The sequence below is a fragment of the Rousettus aegyptiacus genome, unplaced genomic scaffold (assembly GCF_014176215.1).
Source record: "Rousettus aegyptiacus isolate mRouAeg1 unplaced genomic scaffold, mRouAeg1.p scaffold_m13_p_4, whole genome shotgun sequence".
In the NCBI taxonomy this organism is placed as follows: Eukaryota; Metazoa; Chordata; class Mammalia; order Chiroptera; family Pteropodidae; genus Rousettus; species Rousettus aegyptiacus.
In genome coordinates this window covers 62,898,436-62,922,920 of record NW_023416307.1, presented here as the reverse complement: position 1 = coordinate 62,922,920, position 24,485 = coordinate 62,898,436, and the positions used below count along the sequence as shown (strand labels likewise).

Genomic DNA, 24,485 nt, shown 5'->3' with positions numbered 1-24,485 from the left:
ATTTATAGGTGAGTCACATTTTTAATTTGGCAAACTAGATGTGATTTTTTTTCGAGTATGAAATTAAATAAATATTTTGCCCATTTTTTCTATTGGGTTGTCTTTTTATTATTGATTTATGGGAATGTATTATATACTCTACATGTGAGTCCTTGGGTTTTATGTGTTCTTTGTGTATATTTAAACAATATCTTCTCTCCCATTCTGAATATATCTTTTGAGTTTCTTTATGTTTTTTTAATAAATAGAATTTCCCATTTTTGTTGTAGTCCTTATCAATATTTGTCCTTTATATAGTCAGTAATATTTTCTCTACAGTGGAAGAAAGTTTTGCATACACCAAGGTCATTGATATGTTACTGTATGTTACTATGGTCTAAATGTTTATGCCCTTTTAAAATTCATATATTGAAATCCTAATGCCCAATATGATGATATTAGAAGATGGAGCCTTTGGGAGGTGCTTAGGTCATGAGGATGGAGCTCTAATGAATGGTATTAATGCTTCTATTTTATTATTTATTTATCTATCTATCTATTTATTTATTTATTTATAAAATATCCATAGGGTACTTATTTTTGCAAAAATAAGTTCTAAAAATTATAAAGCTACATAGATTAATAATACAAATATTAAAATTAGATTAAAAATTTAGGTCATGTCTCTAATTCATTCTGTCCTGACATTAAAAGTATTACAAAAATACATACTTAGAACATCACCAAGTATCCCAAAATTTACAGACGTAGATTCTATTGAAAATTTTTTTCTCTGACTTTAGCAAAGAGAAACCAACCAAATTTTATTCTTTATATTGCTGACATGATTTAACTTTGGTACATGGTATTACTATGTCTCCAAGCAAGTTGTAGCTTTCTTAAGAACTTTTTTCCAACTATTCTGGAAATAAAATATATTTCCAACCTTCAAATTAAAATATTATGTTCATAAATATATGTACCAGGTTGATATAGTCACATATATCCTTTCCAATTTCAGGTCAAGCAAAGATATGCATTTAGAGCTATATTAACATTATTAAAGCAAAAGATAATCCACCTTAATATTAAGAGAATTTGTGACCTTCCATGAAGTATTTGATATTAAAAAAAAAAAGACATTGATTTTGACATATTTTATTCAAATACCAATCTGATCATGGTCCAAGAATATTCAAATAATAAACCAAAAAGAAACAGATGCTAAAAACTGGTCTTTAGACATTATAGCCAATGATGTCATGCTTACCTGTGACCTGCTAACATACAAACAACCACATCCATACCTTGGTGGCCACCAAACCATTTAACAAAGCTTCCTTAACTGTGAGCTATTTGAAACTACCAGTTGTAGAGCTATTGACTTTTCTTAATCTCTGAATAGCTGTAAGGATCTCATCAGGGGTTGGAGGAACGAGTTCAACCTTGGCATAGTGTCAAAATGTGGCCAATCGAAGCTTTGGGTAAGTCACAGTAGTGTTTACCAGAGCCAGGGCCTTCTCTTTGAGGTTACGGACAAACAGGGCCATGGTCTTAGGATGGAAAGCCCATGGCCTCGAAGAGCTGGCACAGATCTCTCTAGTGCCTTCACCATGTTGAGGGAGCAGCAAGAAATCAGCCATCTGCAACCTGGAAGAGCACCATTACCAGAATCTAATCATGCAAGCACCCTGATCTTGGACTTCCAAACTCCAAAACTTTGAGAAATAAACTTCTTTTGTTTATAAGCTACCCAATCTGTGATATTTTGTTATAGCAGCCCAAGTGGACTAATACAAATGTTACCTTCTAGAAAGCTTATTTTTTAACTTTCGCATTTAGCTTCAATCTAACTGTAATTTACACATATGTACATTACATATAAATTTTGTTTGTTTTGGCTTGGTCTTTTGCTTTTCTATATATATATATATTAGAATACATTGTTAAATTACACCAGAAATTAAAAAGCAAAAAGATTGTCAATCTTTTCATTTGAATTGCACTGAAACTGTATATCAGTTAAAAAAAAAAAAGATATTTTTACACTAGCGAGTCTTTTAATTCAAGCACATAGTATATCCCTCTATTTAATTTCTCTCAATAATGTTTTATAGCAGAGGTTTATGCTAAAGGAATCTAAAGTCATTCATTACTTTACTCCTATTTTGAGTTATTTGATTTCTTTGTAAAAGACATGCATTTTTAAATTTTATTTTCTATTTGCTACTGTTAGAAATACAATTGATATTTGGGTATTAATTTTGTAGTTTGTGACCTTGCTAAATTTATTTTTTTAGCATTTTATTTTATCTTATTATTAGTTTCAAGTATACAATACATTAGTTAGACATTTATATAATTTATGAAATGATCCCCCTAATTGCTCTATCTTCCCTCTGGCTCTGTGCATAGCCATTACATTACTGCTGACTGCATTTCCTATCCCGTGCTAAATTTATTTATTATTTCTAATATTTACCTGTAAATTCTTTTGAATTTTTTATTTTACAAATAATGATAGTTTCATTTTTTTCCTTCCAGAGACATACAACTTTTTTGTTTTCTTTGCATTTTTTGCATTTGCACCAGCTAAAAGATACAGTACCAGGCTGAATAAAGTAATGATACTAGCATTTTAATCATGTTCTTTATCTTGGTAAGAAGGCTCTCAATATCACTATTAAGTTTCATGTGTATTGTAGGGTTGTTATAGAAGTTCTTTATCAAATTATTTTTTTTTCTATTCCTACTTTTATCATAGATTTTTGACATGATCAGTGATGATTTTCCTTCTTTATGTTAATGTGATGAGTTGCACTGGTTTTCCAGTGTTAGATCTATTTAGGATTCCTGAAATAAGCCCACTTTGGTCAGGTTATAACCATTTTATATATTAAAAGATGTGATTTTCTAATATATTTTTAAAAATCTTTGTGTCTAATGTTTTTTCTCTTATATTTTAATGACCTTTTAACTTTTGATATCAAGTTTATGCTGGCCTTATAAAATGAATTAGAAAGTATTCCTACTTTCTCTATTCTTGGGTAATTTTGTGTAACATGTTTTTTTTTTTTTCTTTACCAAATCCTTGGAAGAACATTAAGAAAATTATCAAACCCTAAAGTTTTCTTTATGGAAAAGTCTATAATTAAGGCTCAAATACTTAAATAGATATAAGATTATTTAGATTTTGTATCTATTGAAATCAATTTTGCTAAGTTATATTTTTTTATTTTATCTTTATTTTCAAATTTACTGGCATATTATTGTTTATGATATTTATTTCTTATTATTTTATTGTGTTTAGGATTTTTAATGTGATGTTTCACCTTTCATTGTTGATATTAGGAATTTATACCTTTATTATTTTTCTTTGATTAGTTTTAATTGAAGTGTATTATTTTTCTTAGGGTTGTCAAAGGACTCAAATTTGGTGGCGTTGATTTTTTTTGTATGTTTGTTTTTTATTTAGTTCATACCTGTTCTTTTTATTATATTACATATTACTCTCTTTGGGTTTAATTTTCTCTTTCTTTTGTAATTCACTGAGACAAAATTTTACATCATTAAATTTCAGAGTTTCTTTTTTTCTTTGTTAACCCATGCATTCGATACTATAAATCTCTCTGTAAGCATACCTTTTACTAAATCTTATAGGTTTTTATATATTTTATTTTATTTTTTTGGTTTAAATTAATTTATGATTTCCTTTGTGATGTATTCTTTTACTTATGATATATTTTAGAATATATTGCTTAATTTCCAAAAATTGGATATATTAGATCTTTATTTAAATTGATTTCTAGCATAATTCCTGTCTGGTCAAATAAAATGCATTGAAATTATTTTAAAGCTGAAAATTTTTGGACCTTATTTTAGGACTCAACATACTATCATTTTGGTAAATATTGCATGTAAATTTGAAGAAAATGTTTATTCAGTCATTATTGAGTTTAGTGTTTCTGATATAATTAGATTAATCTAATTAATCTTGTTGAGATCTATATCTTTTCTAATTTTTTGTCAACTATGAGTAAAAGTTTATTATAAAATTTCTCATATGTGACGTGGATTTTCTATTTCTTCTTTCAGCTCTGTCCATTTTTGCTTCATGTACTTTGAAGTTCTGATAGTGAGAACATGGACTGTATATTGCAATATCTTTCTTGTGGGTGGGCCTTTTTCTTATGAAATATGTGTCTTTGTTTCTTATAAGTCTTATGGATTTAAAGTCCACTTTGTCTGGTATTGGCATAACTTCACCAGTTTTATTTTGTTTGATGTTTGCTTAATATATCTTTTTATGTGCTTCTAATTTTGACCTTTCATATGTTAAAGATGTATTTTTATATTTAAACTATGTTCTTATACTTACATCCAATTACTAATTAACATTTCACTGAAAATACATACAAAAATATATTTAAAATCATTTTTCTTAAAAAGTATATATTTTTATTGTAGCCATGAGAATGTCAAGATTTTCTCTTACAGAGTCAAATACAATTTAATGAAATTATATTATTATTAATTTACATTATATGTAATACACATATTCAAAAAGAGTGGTATAATTGATTACTCAAAAACTAAGCATTCATTGTTTCAGACTTTTATGCTGTTCATTTGGCTTGGAATCTGATGAAAGAATTCTTCTTGATAAGCTCTTGGAATAAACCTCTGTTGCTATGAGAAGATAACCAAAATTTATGGATCAGTAATCTAATCCAGACTGGCAACTCCCATGGAATGAACTGAATTTCCCTATTTCTGTGTTCACCTTCTTATGTGGAGTACTTGATTACAAATTCTATTCACCACCTCAGCCCACTCTTCAAAATCACCTTCATAAGCCAGGCTTCTCCCTTTAATGTAGCATTTGATTTTACATGTCTGTAGTGATAAATTAGTTCATATGAATAATTAGTTCATATGAGCCATTGTGTAAATGCCATATCTGACAATTTTTGGAGCTCTGTGTCTTCCTTCTCTACCACAGATTCCAGGCTTTCTGAGTAGATAAGATTTAATATAGAATATTATTTTATACCATATGAAATGGTAATTCCCATCTCCTATGTGCTCATGTAAATACAGAGCAGTCTTGGTTTAGAAAAAAAAACAATGTAATAAAGTCAAAAATAGTCATAACTTTACAAAGAATAACAGAAATGCTCTTCAATAATTCTAGAAAATGTATTGGGAAAAAGGTAAAGAAAATGATGGTCACAGATGAAAAACTTTGAACTTTTGAGGCCCTAAAACGATTTTCAGGGTAGAAGAAAGAATCACAGTGATACTTAGAATCTAGTCTCAGCTCTTTATTTTGTGGCATTGACCCACTAACTTTAATTTAATTTCTCTATCACAATGGACTATTGGTGCAAGTAACCTTTCAAAGCCTGACTTCGGTTAATCTCAACCTTGATACCAGACATAGAGAAGATTAGATTTTTAAGTGACTAAATCTAACTACTTCGATTTGAGGGATATATAGGAAAGAGTTCCTTTCAAATAGTATCTAGTTACCCCACACTTTGCATCTGAAAATAAATTTGCGGCAGCTTTTTTGATCATGATAACTCTCTGGTCATCAGGAGAAATGATTTCTTAAAGTTTACCTATCTATGAATCTAGACTTCTTAGAATAAATGCTCTCTAAGAATAGAGCACAAGAAAGGGACACAATAAAGAAGGAAGGTTCTTTTAAAAATTGAGAAAGAAACCTTTTCTATTTTAAAATCAACCTTCAGTCAACTTTTTCATTAAATAGTATTCAACCTTCAGGTGAATTTTAAATCAACTTTTCCATTTAGTTCCCATAGGTATGTTAAACAAGAAACCCAGGGGAGAAAAATCCACTTGATTAAAACATTATCTATGAGAGGGAATGTGGCACCAACATTACCCTTTTTAGATTTCTAATCTTCAGAGAGAATTGTATAAAGTTTATAAGATGTTCAGATCAAAACCAGACGTTGGTAGGAGATATATACACTGTGATGAAGGAATATGTGTAAATACATGCAAATATAAAACAAATGGAAGAGAAATGAGCAGCCTATAGTGATGTAATATTTGTGTATTTACCTATCCTGGCATTCTTACTTATGTATCAACAAAGCTATGAAGAAAATTTTAGGATGCTGAACATGTATATTTTAATAAAATCCAAAGGAGGTGTAATGTCAAGAAAATAGTAGATGTTTTCTTCCAATAATTCTAGACATTTTACTAATAAAAAGGTAGAGGTTGTGATTATACAACAAAAAAAATGCAAAATTTTGGGGTCCAAGTATGATTCTCAGGGTAGTAGATAAGGTTTGCAAAAACTCGTCCCAGAAAGAGCATTTTGCATTTGACTCATTGAAATCACCGCCAATCTCACAACAGATGCAAGTGAAGATGGAAAAAATAAATAAATAAAGACTCTAGCCAACTCAAACTGCAGGGGGATATTTTTACAGGCAGAAAGTAATTATCCAGCTGGAAGTTATCCAGAAAAAGTGAACAACCCTGTCCTGTCTCAAAAGTCTGTGGCATTTTTAATGAACGCAAATGGTCATGACCTTGAGTTTTATACTCCATCCACATAAAACCTTCTTAACAGCAATCCGGGTGTTCCCTTCATTGACCCATGCTGTGGGGCACCAATTCGGAACCAAGGATTAAGAGATCTTTGAAGGCAGTGAGGATAATGAGGACCCCTGCAAAAATTATTCGGTTCAATTAAATGACTAATTTTACAGGATAGTAACAGTGCTGTTTGGCTGCTAGTATCAAACTGCAGAACTTAATGAATTTCTATAAAGGAATTTACTATTTTAATGACAGAGTGGAGATCATCTATGGGAGCTTAATACTGCTTCTACTGCCAAATGGAACAGTGCTCCTATCCTCCCCAGCATCAGTTTTACTTTTGTTCATTAGTCATGGCCTACCTGTTTTGGACTAATTTTGCACACATGTATTTGATTTGTGGTGAATGGATGACAGATTAGCCAGATTGCAAATCATAATTGAGCAGAGATCCATGTAATGTAAATCACACAGCCCAGCATCCACTTCTGTTTGCCAAGGCAGCAGTCTTGAAAGTCGTCAGATAAAATAACAGCCCTCATGTTGAATATCAAGTATCGTTATGAGATATATCTTTTGAAGACTTCTTAACATGACCCCAACTTTGATTTTGTGCTTTCAGCCCACAAATTATCAAAAAGAGAATACCTCTTGGAGGACTACTGTAATGGGATCATAAGGCAGAAATGGGAAAGTACTATATCCCTTTGATCATTTACTATGTGCCAGACATTAAACTAGGAATTTTAAATATATATTATATTATTAAATCCTCTTGATAATGAAATAGATACTATTAATATCATTTAACAGGTAAGGCGAAGGGATGTTATTTCTACTACAGAATACTAAGCAACTAACACCTCCAACTCCCCTCCCCAAGCTCTATTACAATTGAAAATACAAAACGCACATACACACATTCATAGATTCATGCAATTCATACAGATCTGGGAAGAGAAATTTTGTGGTATGCATATTTCATATTACCAGACTGTATCTAGTGTAGAACCATGACAATTAAATTGTAGCATATGCACCTAAATCTGAAGGATGATGTATTATGCCAGGTATTTATTTCCCTATTTCTTCTTGGATGCACCCCTTCACGCCTTATTTGTTGTACTCTTAAAGTGTGCCCAACTTTTTCAAACTCTTTTGCCAGGGTTCCCTTGCTTCTATCTGAGTTCAGCTAATGCAAGAGAACTGGCATGACATGGAAGGATAGAAGAAAGAGAAAGCCAGGCTATATTTGTCATCTCTCATTCTCTCTGCTCCAGGCAGTAGGCAATGGCTTTGTTCTCTTCTTTGGCTTCAGTTGTCCTCCTCTTTGGTCCCAGCTCTAATGGGGAACTCAGATGTGGCCGATAATCTGTTAACACTACCTTTTTTCTTTATTTTTTCAGTCAGGTGGTGATAGCAGTTGGCTTGCCTTATCACTTTCTTGATGGTATTATTTCTAGCACAAAAGTTCATTTTGATGAAATCCAGTTTCCTTTTAAATTTTGTCCCTTGTGCTTTGCTTGTTGTAGCTAAGAAACCATTGACTAATCCAAAGTCTAAAAGATATACTCCTATTTTTTTCCTAAAATTTTTATAGTTTCAATTTTTACTTATTTATCTATAGATTATTTTGAGTAAATATTTTACATGATGTAAGCTAGAAATCAAATTTTGGTTTTTTTTCATGCGAAAATCCAGTTGTCCCAGGACCATTTGTTGAAAAGATTATTCTTATACCTATTTAACTGACTTGATACACTTGATTGCTATAGGTTAGTAACAAGTTTTGAAACAGGGACATTTGCATCCTCTAAATTTGTAATTTTTTTCAAGTTCGTTTGGGCTGTTTTAGGTTTCTTTAATTGTCATGTACATTTTGAACCAACAGGTCAATCTATAAAGAATCCAGGTGTAATTTTGAATATGCAGATCAATTTGGGAGTATTGCCATCTTAATATCTTATTAAATCTTCATCCATAATCATGAGATGTCCTTTTACTTATTTGGCTCTTCTTTATTTCAAAAATGTTTGTTTTTATTAAAGAGTTTTCAATAACAAGTTTTGTATATTTCTGCAATATTTATTCTTAAGTATTTTATTTTTGATGTTATTATTATCACATCATTTACATAACTTTATTTTTAAGTTTTCTGTTAGTTTATAGGAATACAATTGATAGATATATATATGTGTGCATATGTATATATATGTATATATATAACATATATATCTGTATATATATGTTAAATATATACAGATATATATATATCTTGTACCCTACAACTCAAATGAATTCCTTCACTACTTATAATAGTTTATATTGTGCAAGATAATGTCATCTGCAATTAAAGTTCCTAATTCCTTCCTTTCCAAATTCTTTACTTATTTTTGGATAGTTAGATTTTCTATTTCTCCTTGAAAGAGTAATTTATGCCTTTCTAAGATTTTTTTTTTATTTCATCTAGGTTTTTAAATTTTGTTCAGACCATTTTCTACAGTCATTTTTAAAAAATTTCTATAAGGTCAGTAGTAATGTCTCCTCTTTCATTCTTAAATTTAGTTATTGCTTCTCTCTTATTTGTCATTTTCTACAGATTTGTCAATTTTATTGATCTTTTCAAAGAACTGTTGACATAAGAACATCCAAATCTGTAGAAAATTATTATAAGAGTTTATTTGAGTCAAACAAAGGACATGCTTGGAGGCGAGATCTTAACAAATTGAGAAAAATGTTTCCCAGAATGACATTTTGCAGTTTCTTTTATGCATTTAGAATTAAGGAGGGAACCTAAAGATTACATGGAGGTAGCAGAAAGCAAGGTGAGAATTGAATTACAGTTTAGTTAACAGGATTATATGCTCTTTTACAATTATACTTCTCAGGGGTTTGAAAAGAGGCATTTCAAAGGTGTGTTAACCTAGATGTGCAAGAACAATGGACAGTGCTTGCTTAAGGTGAAGATAAACCTTTTACTAAAGAAGTTACATGCCCAAGTATGACTACCCACCATGACCTGCCCAGCTAGGAATTTATGATCGGATCACCCTGTGAGGTTACTTTCTATCACTGGACTTGTCAGATTTATTATAGAGCCCCTTTCTCACCCACAGAACTAACTTTTGATTTTATCGATTTTCTCTATTGTTTGTATAGTCTGTATATTACTTATTTTTGTTCTAAACGTCATCGTTCCTTCTTTTGTTTGCTTTCAGTTCACTTAGTTCTTTATTTTCTAGTTTCTTATGTTAGAATGTTACTTTGTATATAGGATTTTTTGCTAAAAATTTTCTGTAAGGGCTACATTAGCAGCATCCTAATCTTTTCATCTTACTGCATTTTCTAATTTCCCTTGTGATTCTTCTTCAACCCGCTTGTTATTCAGAATAGTGTTTTTTAAATTTTCACATATTTATGAATTCCTCAAATTGCCTCTATTATTTCTAATATAGTTCAATTATGGTAAAAACATTTTATATGATATTAATTATTTTAAATTTTTCAAGGCTTGTTTTATGTTCTAATATATGTTATATCTTAGATAATGTTCCATGTGCACTTGAAAGGAGTGTATATTTTGTTGATGAGTAGAAGGTTCTATAAATATACAGATTATAAAACTATAATTAAACTTACAATTGTTTTAGGGTATAATTCAAGTCTTCTATTCACTTGTTGCTCTTCTGCCTTGTTGTTCTAAAGATTTTTGAAAGTGGTGTGGTAAACTCTACTATGATTGTGAATTATTTCTCTCTTTGATATCATCAGTTTTTGCTTCATGTTTTTTGGTATTATGTTATTAGATGCCTATATGTTTATAATTGTTATGGAATAGCCTTTTATCATCATAAAATATCTTTCTTTGTCTTTACTAAAGTTTTTGTTTTAAAACACATTTTATTTTATTTTAATCATACAAATCCAGATCTCTTTTTGAGATTGTTCGCATAGTATATATTTTTTCATCCTTTCACTTTGAGTAGATTTATTTCCTTAAATCTAAAGTGTGTCTCTTGTAGGTAGCATATGGTTACATCGTTTGTAAAATTGTACTGCCAATCTCTCTTGATTAGTAGATTTATGTATTTAATTGATTTATATTCAATGTAATTACTGATAAGATTTACATCTGTCATTTTGCTATTATTTTATATCTTTGTTCCTCTTTTCCTTTATTATTACTTTATTTTGTGTTAAATAGATCTTTTCCACTGTACCATTTCAATCATCTTGTTTCTTTTGCTATATATATTTTTAATTTATTTTCTCAGTGGTTACCTTGGAGATTAGAATTAGCATTTTAATTAAAACAATCTAGTTTGGATTTGGATTATTACTAATTTAACTTCAATAGTGCATGGAAATTGTTTCAAAATACATCCATTTGCTCTCTTTCATATATATATGTGTATATATATATGTGTATATATATATATATGAAAAAATATATATAAAAAACATTACAGAAACCCAAGAACCAAAGGACATAGGTTTGGATTTTGTCCTTCTTTTAAAAATTATTAAATGCATCTTAACGAAAGTAGATTAAAAAAGAAAGGGTCAAAGCCCCAGAAGTCAGCAGGAAGAAGGAGAAGGAGAGGCCCAAGAGAGCGACAGACACCTGCACCACAATCTTCCTTGAATAAACGTTCCTCAGTATTTTTTGAATAAATGCCCCTCACATATTTTCAAGCATTTGCTTAATTTATACAAGGTCTGAAAAAGTTGATTTCAACATATTTTTGTTATTGTTTTTGCTGCTTTGTTCGATGAGCACATTTGTGGACAGCCTCACTTTGCCTTTCTGGAAGTATCACTCCTAGAAACATTTGGAAGGGAAATATTTTAATATAACTTCCTCTTGTATATGTATAAAGGCAATTATTAGGAACAGTCTAGTGTCCTATAGAAATATGATGTGAGTCACAAATATAAACACACCTGTTCATTCAAATATTTAGTAGTAATACTAAAATAAGAAAAAATAAACAAATGAACTTAATTTAATAATATACTTAACCCTATATATCCAAATTATTATCATTTTAAAATGTAATATTATAAGTTATTGAGATTTTATAGATTATTTTTTCATACTAAATATTTGAAATCTGGTGTATATTTTAACATATCATAATTCAGTTCGGACTAGCCATATTTCAAGAACTCAATAGTCACATATAGCCAATGACTACCACATTTGCAAGCACAGTTATAGAACAAGACTATTTGGGCTAATCACTATTCTACCACTCTCAAGGTGAATTACTTTGCCTTCACTTGTTTGTGCCTCATTTAAATTTTCTCCATTTGAAAAATGAACTTAAAATTACTTTTACATTATAGTCTGTTTGTCAAACTATGGCTCATTGTCCAAACCCTAACCTACTGTATGTTTTATAACATTTTATTGAAATTCAGGCATACTCATTCATTTATACATGATGCTTTTGCTGCATTTGAACTACAATGGTAAATTGAATAGGTGGGACAGAGATACAATTTGCAAAGCTAAACATATTTATTATCTGGCCCTTGATATAAACACTTTACTAACTCCTGCCTTATGGAATTGTTTTGAGGATTAAATTATTTAACACATTTAATATTTATAATAGAGGCTAACATATGTATTTCTCATATGTTAGCTAATATTAATATAATAGACACAGCCAAAGAAGAAATATATTTAATAATGCTTTGCATTTGAAAATACTGCAAATGAGAAAATAGATGTTTTTCACCATTAGCATAGTTAGCCAAAATACATTGTTCTGAATTTTTACTAATTTTAAAATAAAAATAGAATAAAAGTTTGATTCAAGGCTATAATAATCCTCATCATGTAAAGCATGTGAATAAGCTGTATTATTCTAATATTTCAAACTATGAGAGTTTTACCTAAAATCATTTTAGAAGATTTTTAATACAGCTGATTTTTACAACAGTAAAATAAAAGGTTAGCTATAGGAGTATCATATTAAATGTTGCCACACAAATTTCAGACTTATGACCTCTTACATATGGGAAAACTGGCGGGATACTTTCATACTATCTCAAATGTGGTCAAGTATGCCTTTTTGTTGATATCTCAGCTAATTTTCCCCTCACAACCACCTGCTCTTTAAAGCGAAAAGGAATATAGAAGCAATTTGTTATGAGGGGATCTTCTAGTCTTCACCCCATGTAATTGCTATAATCATTAACTCCCAGTAGTTGTTAAGAACAGGATAATTTCTGAGTCTTCATAGAAGTAAACACTCTTCCTTTATTTTATTTTATATATTCTGTAATGGTCTTCTCTTTGCATAGAGTCTGTCTCATGAAGCTGGTGCTATGAGAGAGATGAAGTTGACACAGTAGAGGAAGCTTAGACTTATTTCTCTGGGGCTTAGGAGAAAAAAAGAGCCCCTTCTTTTTTGTTCTTTTTGTTCTGGTACTCTTTAGAGGTGCTAATATTTTAATTTAGGCTTGGGAAAGAGTTTCTCGAGCTCATTATTAGTTTGGGCCAGATCATTCTTTGCTGTGGAGAGCTGTCCTATGAATTAAAGGATGTTTATTGGCATCTATTGCCTCTACCCACTAGATGTCAAAGAACTCCCCAGCTTTGGTAACTAAAAATGTCTCCAGATATTGTCAGATTTCCCCTGGAGGAGTAACATTATTCTCTGCTGAGAACCACTGGCTCAGACACAAAGTGGGGCAAGGAAGCTTTCTGTGTGTTAGATTCAAGATATTGGTTCTGTCTATTACACATAGGAGAAATGTTGATGGTTTCCCATAATCCAATTAAGTACACAAGGAATATGCACTAATAATTAAAAGGACTATACATCTTTATCAAGTGGGATTTATCCCTGGGTTACAAGTGTGGTTCAACATCCACAAATCAATCAATGTGATACACCATATTAACAGAATGAAGGATAAAGATCACATGATTATCTTAATAGATGCAAAAATGTCATTTGACAAAATTCAACATCTATTCATAATTCTCAACAGAGTGGATATAGACAAAACATGCCTCAACATAATAAGCCATCTATGACAAACCCACAGCTGTCATAGTTAATGGTGAAGAGATAAAAGCTTTTCCTCTAAGATCAAGGCCAAGACAATGATGCCTACTCTTGACACTATTATTTAACATAGTATTGGAAGTCCTAGCAAGAGCAATTAGGCAAGGAAAAGAAAGAAAAGGCATCCAAATTAGAAAGAAGTAAAACTGTCTCTATTTGCAGATGATGTGATAGTACACATAGAATATCCTAAAGACTCCATCCAAAAAACTGTTAGAACTAAAAATACAAATACAGTAAAATTGAAGGATACAAAATTAATGTAGAAAAATCAGTTGCATTTCTATATACTAACAGCGAACTATCAAAAAGAGAAATAGAGAAAATAATCTCATATATAATTGCATATATTTATATTATATAATATATTTATATGTATTATATGTTATATAATATATATTAATGGTGCTTTTAAAACTAATAATGCATAATAGAAACATTCCTAGAGCATTCTCTTTTCCTATTCTTATTAGAAAACTTATACTAGGTAACCCTTCAAGGATTCCGATGTTCAGGAGTCTAATGTCATAGATCTTTCTAAATATAATAATCTTATTTCAATCCAACTCACAATTTAACTGTTTTTTTTTTTTTCAATGACTCATCAAGCTTTTGGCTCAAAATAGTTTCTGGTTCTCAGTTGCACACAAAAAGGGAAGAGAAAATTTTTACTTATAATAAGTAATTCAAGTTGAATTATGAGAAAATTCATATTTTAACTCATAATATATACAGGTCATTCCTCCTGAAAGAAAAGACAATTTCTAATTTTGTTAGAAATTGCATTTCAAGAAATTGCATTTCAAGGAAACAAAATAATATTTTTATTTTTCTGGCTCATCTAAAGATGTTTTATGTTTTTTACCTTTATTTTTTCCAAAGATAGAAAAACAAAATGAACTGTAGAAAATAAGATAACTGAGTAGAATAAGGCAATTTAGGATGAAAGTAATACTCTTTGAGGGTGGGGGAGGGTAGTGCGTAAATAAGAGCCCTAATAATTGGTATGGTGGAAATTATGTTATCTAATGTAATTATATATGCTAAGAGTGCATGTTTTACCTTAGGAATAGTGGGAGATGCCATCTCATTATAGCAGAAGCATGTTAGACACTCACAATGAATGGGTTGCTGCGAGCAACACCTACATCCACTGATGGATTTTAAAAGGAGATTTGGCTGTGACAAAACTAAACAGAAAGGTGATTCAGGATCAAGCTGTACATCCTGAAAGGTACAAATGCTGAGATAGTGAAATTTCACTTTATCCAAGGTCAAACAAGGGTCATAAAAATATTGAACAAAACAAAAGAGAGAATATCCAGAAGAAATGAATAAAGAATATGCTGCTGAAAATGACCTCTAATGCATGATTCATAACATTATTTGACTAACTCAATAGAACTCAGTGAAGTGGGGACCACTAAATATTAATGCATTTTTAAAAATAATTTTTATTTTTCAATTACAGCTGACATACACTATTATATTATTTTCGAATATACAATATAGTGATTAGACATTTCTATAACTTATGAGTTGATCACCTCAGTAAATCTAGTGAAAATATACATAGTTATTACAATATTATTGACTATATTCCTTATACTACACATACAATGAAGGCTTAAATAAATTCAGTGAAGAAAGGACAGTCTCTAAACCATTGTAACATTGTCAGTATTAATTGTTTAACGTTTATTAATTATTAATTTTCACTATGATAAACCATTTACATGAGTTATTTCAGTTAATCTTAATTCTCTGATATTGTTGCTATTTTTATCTGCACTTATTAGACAAGAAAACTGAAGTTTAGGAAGGTCATAGTATGTAATTAAAACCATAAAAATAGTAAATAGAAGAGTTAGGAAATACATGGACATGTGTTCTTACCAAGTTAAAAGTGAAAAAAAGAAAGAGTTGGGAAAGATGGTCATGATGCAAATAGTTGGATGATTTGCACTAAAATTGGTAGTATTTGAACATTCATCACATAACTGATTTTAAACTTAAAAATAAATTTTATAATAGAAAATATCTACTGTAAAATACACTAACAGTAAATATAAGTAGACTAGACATTTGAATTAAAAGAAAATAAGAATAGAAAATAAAATCTACTCCAGTTTAAAATCCCATTTTCTCTAGTTTAGATTATGACTCTATAATATATATTTACTTTCCAGTGGAATTAATTTATTTTTTAGTACACTTCTATTTCACAGTTTTCTTAGCTATTTCTACTTAGCTATTTTTACATCTATTTTTTAAATTACTGTTTCAAAAATTTATCGTTACAAAAAAATAACTCATTGAGATTTTTAATTGAAAATATATTTAATTTATCATTCAATTTGAGAAGAACTGGCCTACTTTTATTATTTGAAGTCTCCACTGAAAATAGGTTTTGATTTTTCTTTAGTGTGTCACAGTTTTAATTACTGATATTTCTTGTTTTCTATTATTTTAGGTTTTTATTATAATTGTCCTTGAATAAAGTTATATAATAATTTCTATGCTGTTAAAGAAATATCATTGTATTAAGATCTGTAGGAGAATAATTATATTATTAAAATATTTCAATGTTGTGTTTCAATAGCACATTGGTTCAATTTTACCATAAAGTCTACAACCAAGAGCTAGCACATAATGACATTTAAACCTACATTGACTATTGATGAATTCTATGATGCTACCTTTGATTTATTAGTTTATTTATAAATGGCTTCGAAATTCTAGTATAGAAATCCTAACATCTCCTTATTTATCATTTTTCCACATCACATGCATAGCATAAATGCCAGTCAATTTTTATATTTTGAGAACTTGCCATAGCCTAGATTCTGTGATAAGCTCTTAAATATATACAGTCATGATTACTCTTCACAACAACACCATGAGATACATATTATTTAACTCCAGTTGTAAGTGAGAATGTATTTTAAATTACTAAAGAAAAATAATGTCTTAAATTCTGAGAAAACTCTTCCTATACTTCTTACACAGTCCTTAAGAACATTATGCAAAACAACTTTTAAAAATATTCTCCAAGTGCGCAACTTTTCCTTTCTTTAGATGAATTTCTTAGATTGGCTTTTGTGTGGCATTTGTATACTGAGCAACATGTTTTTTTTTAAAATACCCCTTATATAAAGTAGTGGACTTTTTTTTTTTCAACAGCATTATCAGCTAGAGAAAACTATAGTCCCCCAAAGTATTTCTATGACTGCAAAGGAGGTTCAATCAAACAAAATATGACCCTTGAAAAGCTTGAATGTTCTAAGCTTTCATCTAAAAAACAGAGAAGATAAAGCGCGCAGTGACACAGCAAGTTAATTCAGAGTTCCTTATTCCTGCCAAAGGCACACTTAAAGTGGTATTCTCCACCTTTTACTATTTTGTCATTTTCAGAGGTATTGATCTTTACCCAAAAATGAGATCCCTTCGTGACTATTTATCTAGTCATTCAAATTCAAATTCAGGGTTTTTTTTGAAAGAAAATATATTTTGCTTTATTGTCCTATTGGAGTTAGCACCAGCCAGACTTTGAAAATCTCCAGCTCTAAACCACTTTTATAAGGCTTCCAACTGCTCATTCGGAGTGGGGCTCCTGTTTCTTTCAAAGAATGGGGCTCGGGGACTGTATAGGAATCACTAGAGATACCATGATTCTACTACAAAGACCCAGTTGTGTAAGGTGTGAGTGTCTGAGAGAGAGAAAGACAGAAAAGAGGATGGGGGAGAATGAGACTATAAATAGTGATTGGGTTCAATGAGATATGCAACTATAGTTACAAAATTACAAGCCTTGTACCATAAAGTCAATTTTTGCCTTTTAGAGTTAAAACGATTATTTTATTAAGCTAGCCAAACAAAAATAATCTTTGTTCAGTATGTTTAATCATTCTTCAAGAATAGTTGACAAAAAGACACTATGTACATAAGATCGATGAGGTCCATGAGTGAAGAAAAGGTATTCATTCAATTACTCTTTTATTTAATTATTTAATCAATATTTTGAAGATATGTGAAATACAAAGCACGATGGTAGATGTTATCCATACAGGTGTAACAGGTGTAAACATGACATGAGGTCAGACACTAAACTAATAATTCTGAAATGAATTATGTATTTGCGATTTTGTAAAAGTGTATGGAGGAAAAAGACAAGGTGCTATAAATTCCTGTAACAAGGGAATATTATAGGAAGTATCTTTTATTCCCTCTTAATAACTCTTGTAATTGTGTGTGTATACTCACGTGTGTGTAATCCTGGCCTCCAATTGACAACAAGCATCACATCTGGCGTGTTAGAGGAAAGGGCAGGGGAAAAAAATAAAACCATCAGCATGTCTCTTTATCTTCATTTCTAGGATTATCCTGTAATATTTCTTGTGCTGTTTACTTTTGAATGATTAAGAACTACCTTAAAGTTTGGAATCTATTAGAATTCCCAAATTTAGTATGTCACTTGGCAGTTAGTCAATGATCTCTCTAATGTGGGATGTTATAAAAATAAATAACAACTGTGAAACAACTAATCTGTGTCCTATTTCCGGAGAATAATTTTGAAGCCCTGCTGACACATTCTACTCTTCCTTAGAATGACTGAAAGTTGAATAATCTTTGTAGTTCATCACCTCACAGTGACTTTTTTACAGTTTCTAGAATCATGACATTTAGAATAATGAGCAAATTAATGTTGTATATTTAATATAATTTGGTTATGGCGTTTCAGGATGTATACATCTATGTGAGTTGTTTAAAAATATTGAAGTTGATGTGGAGTTATTTATCAGGATGGATTTGAGAGATTGGTAAATATTGCCTTTTATTTTAAGGGTAAATAAGACTATTAAAATTAGACAGATTAAATTACTGGCTGACATCAAAACTGTATTATTTACAAGAACAAGGTGATTTTTTGTTTGTATTTTTGTTTTTTGCTAAATAAGCTTAGTCCTTTTCAATATTTCTCACTAGAATTTTTCAATCGTATTATTAATTCAAAACATTTAATGAGAATAAAATGTTGAAGTATAAAATAAAAATAAGTAAGGAAAGCAAATATTCTGTTGGAAATAGTCAATTCTGCTCCCCACCCCCCTTTTTCTTCTCCTTATTTTATAGGGCTATAGCCATCAAGATTTCCTCTTGGAGGAGTGAATTCATCAGCTTTCAGCACCTGCTAATTTTCTGACTATTGCCTCTCTTGGTTTCATTATGGAGCATTTAGGGAGAGAAGCATATCTGGCAGTTGCCATTAGGCTATCACTAACAAAGTGGTTAAAGATGAGAGATGAAGTTTTCTCGTTAGCATTACAGCAGCTGCTCATCATGCCACCCATCCCTAAACTGGAAGTCTACAACTCATTCTTCTGGAAAATACACATGCACAGGATTACTGAAGTGACAGATACAATTAAATCTCTAACAGCAGATGTCTGGTGGGAAGGGGCTGGAAAGTGAGAACATGGCTGTGGACAAAGATGCGGGGTTGGACATTGCAGCTTAAAAGAAAACAGCTAATTTTTATGTAATTTTCTATTTCAACTTTTTTGTTCCTATGATACCAGATGTGAAGATTCGATTTCTCCCACATCAGCTCTTACAGAATTATGTTTTCTTTTAAAAGGTCAAATGTCCTTAGAAATGGTCAAACTCTGATAGATTCAACTGCTTTACACTGGAGTTTCTTACATTCCATGATTGTCTTATCCTTTAAGGGTGCCTGAAACTATTCGGCTATGCCTGAAAAACATGATTTGGGCATGAGGTTTTACTTCTTATTTAAGTTCATTGTCCTCCTGTTAGTCCCAGTGCATGGATTAAGTCTAAACATAAACATTTATCTATAACAGATAGATTCAAAAACGTCCTTGAAAATTTCACGTTTTTAGAAAACTCTGCCAGACTCTAAACCAACTTTTTGACTTATTTTGCTTTTAAATTCATTCACATGTAACCATCGTTACTTTTATTACTCTAATAATAATTCCCTTAGAAGATTGTTGATGATCAAAGGAGTATCTAAAAGAGTGCCTGGCACATAGTAGGTGTTTGATGAATGACGGCTATAGCAGAGCAAAGTGGAAAAACCCTGGATTTTACTTACAGGCAGACCTGGTTGATAATACAACTCCATGGCTTGTTATCTATGCCATCTTAACTATATTTTCTAGCCTCTCTAAGCATCGATTTCCTCTGTATGTAGGTAATAAAATGTAACTTGCCTTAATAATTGAAGGATTGGAGGTAATATCCCCAGCAAAAATGGAGAGCTCTGTAAATCATAGTGATATCATCATTACCATCATCTTTCTTACCTGCTCACTTAACGAGCTCAAAATCTTTGCACTGGCTGTTAAAAATAATGTGTCTTCTTAGTTTCCCACACAACAAATGAGAGTAAACTCATAGCTTAAAACAGTTCAAATCAGTAGAAAGCAACATGGTACAAATATCACAGGCAGGGACCCTGGAGAAAAATAACCTGGCATGACTGTGAACTGTGGCCCCAGTGATGTGAACTTGATCCAGACGTGCCATGCTTGAAATATTTGTTTTCTACTCGAAAAAAAGTGAGTTTTTTTTTTTAATTCACCAAATATTTGAGACTACAAATATTTGAGACAAGTCTGTTCAATGGCTTGGGGAATATATGACAGAAATTACTGCTTTCCTCATAGACTTTACTTGGGGAGAAAGGAACAATAAGCAACCAAATGCATAGTTAGCTTACTTTTTAAGTTGAAACTATGAGTGCTGTGAAGGAAAGTTACAGATTGCTATGATAGCATTAATGAGCACCCAATTTAGCCTAGGAGAGCACTGTGGACTATAACAGTACTTTCTGCAATATAGTCATAAGAGTTACCTGTTTCACTGCATGAGAATTAATGAGAATTAGCTGTTACAAAGCACTTATCAAAATAACCTGGTACAAAATAAGGGCTCAGTAATGGTTTGCTATTAATGCTATGTTTATTGAGGTCCTAATGCATAGTTTCACATGACAAAAACTCTAATAATTAAAAAAAATGAGTTAGGTTGAAACCTTGTCTCCTAAAGTTTATACGACCCCACTGAAGATGCACTAGGTCATATAAATATGGGATTAAATGCCCAAGCAATAAACTTCCAGATGTTCATATAAAGAAACATCAATTTAGTCTGGAGTGATTGAAAGTGATCCCAGAAGAAGTAGAACTTAGTCTAGGTCCTGAAGGAAGACTAGGCTTTGTATAAGAGGAGAGTAACAAGAAGGGCTTAATACTAATGTGGACCTCCTCTTTTTATTGTTTATTTATGTAAGATCAATTTTAATATATCACTTGGTAGGTGATTCTAAATTGGTACAGCAGTTTGGCAATGTCGTCAAAGACTGAGATTCTTTCAAATTCCTCCATCATTTTCAGAGCAACAGTAACTTCAATTATAGGCCAGCACCTTCAAAGCTAAAGCCAGAGGGAGAATGGTGTTATCACAGCAGCCTTTTTTTTTTTTTAATTTGGAGAGGAAAATATTTTCCATACGCACCCCAGCAGACTTCTCACATGTCATTGGACCGGAAAGATTTCATGCCCATCCATAATTTTATAAATAACAATGAGAGTACTGTGAATGGCTTAGATGGATCATGATTCATCCCCTTAACAAGGCATCTGATGTTTAACAACAACAACAAACAAACAAATAAAAACAACAAAGAATTCTTCAATCAAAAGATGGAGGGGAAAATGACTTATGTGAAGACAACTGTCAGCGATACTTCCTCTTCCTCATCTTTTATATATAAATTCTGTTCTTATATTCACCTCTTTTAAGACCCCAAAGATGAGCTTATTCTTGGTGTACTACACCCCTGTTATGTATAAGCAGACTGTACTTTCTCCTCTAAGAAAGATTTAGTTTCTGCCTCTTCATCTAGGATGCTCAAGACATGACCGACTGCAACTTTTTTTCAGAGCTTTCAGGTACATAATGTTACATAGGAGTAGTCTGAGAGATGGCACATGGATGGAGCCCAGAAAACTTTTAATTGGGACATATAGACAAAATCATGGACAAAATTGCTCAACTGCTCTCTACTTAGATTCAGAACCTTTCTTGGAGGAGTGGTGATTAAATAGCCTATGGCATTGAGAGAACTGTCAATGGGCGCCAACTAAAAATTAATGAAGTGAGATATGAAGAAATAAAATTTGCATTTGTTTTGTGCAAAAACATTGGTAATTAGGTGTGCAAACACCTTCCACTTACCACTTGGCACAATATTTGTGCATGTCATGAAGGGTGAATTTGATGATCTCTTTTGAAGTCTTGTAGTATTTTAAGAGAAAATTCCATATTTTTATGTTTTGTCTTCATGTTGTACTACTTATACAGCAAGTCCATCTGTTCATAACATTTAATGTTTAGAAGGTATATTTGTAACACAAGAAATGTTATTCTCTTGACTCTCTAATCTGAGCTTGTTTTAGCACAGCATAGCATATGGCACAGAAAGGACCTGATCAATTGAGTCAAGGAGGGAGAACGGAAGGGGGGATTCACAGGTAACATACAAATGTAACTGCGATGGAAGAAGTAGAAAAATAGAAATGAGAAATTTTAAACTTTCTACAGAGAAGGGAGATCTAAAGGTTGTTATAAGGAAAGATTCAAGAAATTAAATGAAGAAAAGATTTAGGAATTTGTAGAAATTGAGTGAATTCAGACCTTGCTGAAAAATTTCATTTCTATGGCCCTTGTGCTTCTCCTGTAGTCTCCCATTACCACTACAGAAAAACTCCAGTTACTTCTAATTTCAGTATTTTATATTTTTTCACAAGTTGCCATCTGCTCAGCATCTAAAACAATGGCCAGAATTTTGTGCCTGAATTGGTGTCATAGGGCTCAGTGGAAGAGGTGGCCCTGATAATCCTGGGTGTCTGCTGTATGAGAAGAGCTGAGAGAGACATGAATAGCCTAGAGCCGAATCAGTCGTCTTTGCCTTTTGCCCTTCTCTTTTGAAGTATTTCATCTGCTCATACAATATTTGTCCCCAGGGACTTAGTGCTTCTGTGCTGTCCTCTCCCCATCATCCTCTAAGTTCAATTGTTTTTACAGAGAAAACTGGCCTTCCAGTTACTGTTCCCACCATAGCCACTTGGGATATTCCTAAAATGATCTGTTTTTATATATAAAATTGTTATCATTTCTCCTAACCAATAATTTGTTTTAAGTACATAGGCAAAATATTAAACAACTGTCTTCAAGACCTAAGAGCAAATAACTACATCGAGCCCAACCAACTCTAATTTACTTTCCCAGAGACCACATTTGTCAACAAATAGTAAAAATAAGAGTGGCAGTGTGACAAAGAGCATGGTCCTTTTAGGACACTAAGTAAAATCAGTTTTGAGAGATGATTCAAGGTACAGTGTGAGAAAGATTAGAGAGGTTAAAAAGGTACACATTTAAGGGGGGTTATGTGCCAAAGGTTTTGGATTTTAGTATTCAAAATAAATATACAGAGTACCTATTCTGTCCTGGGCACCATTCGATGGGTGGAATACACAACAGTTACCATGATCCCTGCCTTAATGGAACTTAGTGTCTCACAGACAAGGCACACAATAATCCCCAAAAGAGAGGTATTTGAAGAGTTTGTACAAGTAAGTTACTGTATCAGTTTTACTCTAATTTCCTAAGAATCAGTTCTCCAAGTTTATTTTTTTCTTAGACGGAGGAGCGAAGATGCATGATAAGCTTCCCACATAATCCTTGGATGCTAGAAAACCGAGTCCCAAATCATCTCTCCCTGTTCTTGTGACACACAAATACGAGGTGGCTGGGTGGCAGGGACCCTGAGGGAAGTGTTTGCACACCATACCCCAGGATCCTTCCAAACTAGTTTGGGTCAGATCCCATGGGTAGCCATGAAGTCCTGGGGCTCTTTATTTTTAAACAAGTGCAGCAGAATCTACAGAATATTTGCCTATGTAAAGCAGTGACTCTTGGAGGCTTAAAACTTTTTTTTTTAATACTAATTTGGGAAACTCTTGGAACTGCTTTTAAAACCAGTTAAAAATCCAAAATAAAACCAAGATCATTATTTCAAGATTACATGTTATTTCAGTGGTTCTCAAAATGTTGTCCGTAGACCAGCAGCACCAGCAGCACCTGGAAGCTTGTTAGGAATTAAAATTTTCAGATCCCACTCCTGAATCAAACTCAGGATGGGAGTCACCTAACCCTTCCAGGTGATTCTGATACTACTCGTCTGACAGAAGGACTTCCAGAAAGCCACCCTCAGAAGACGACGTGTTCTTATCATTGAGGTTATTCAAAGAAATATGTTGCCTAATGTAAAGGTAATTATTTTTTAAAAGATCAGGAACAGCATACAGAGGTTATTTAGAAGGAGATAACACTTATTAGAATAAATATATACTCACCCAGGCTTACAGCATGCCCATGGTGAAATCTGTAGCCTTATATTTCAAATTTAATAGAAGCGAATTCACATTTTGCTTGTCTAACTTATTTTGTCTTCATAATCTCTGTAAAAAATAAGCCATCGAAGTAGAACATGTTCAGCAATAAGAATGTTTTATATTTCATCATTGATCGTAAGAACATTTTTCATTCCATTACTTTATCATTCTACTTCCTTAATAATGTTGCTAACCACAAAACCTAATAAGCACAGTATCTCCAAGTGTTTTGCTATTGGAGTGGCATTTTTACATTCTCCAACACATGTAACCCCCCAATAAGAGGCGCTACCTAATTGGACAGTTCTAGTAAAATGTTCTTTTACTAGTAAAGAATCTCATATGCATTTGTAAA

At 31.7% G+C, this 24,485-nt stretch overlaps 1 pseudogene; it reads right to left on the bottom strand.

The window, feature by feature from the left end:
• Positions 1-1,217: 1,217 nt before the first annotated feature.
• On the bottom strand, positions 1,218-1,529 carry LOC107497185 (annotated as a pseudogene).
• Between the last annotated feature and the right edge of the window lie 22,956 nt (positions 1,530-24,485).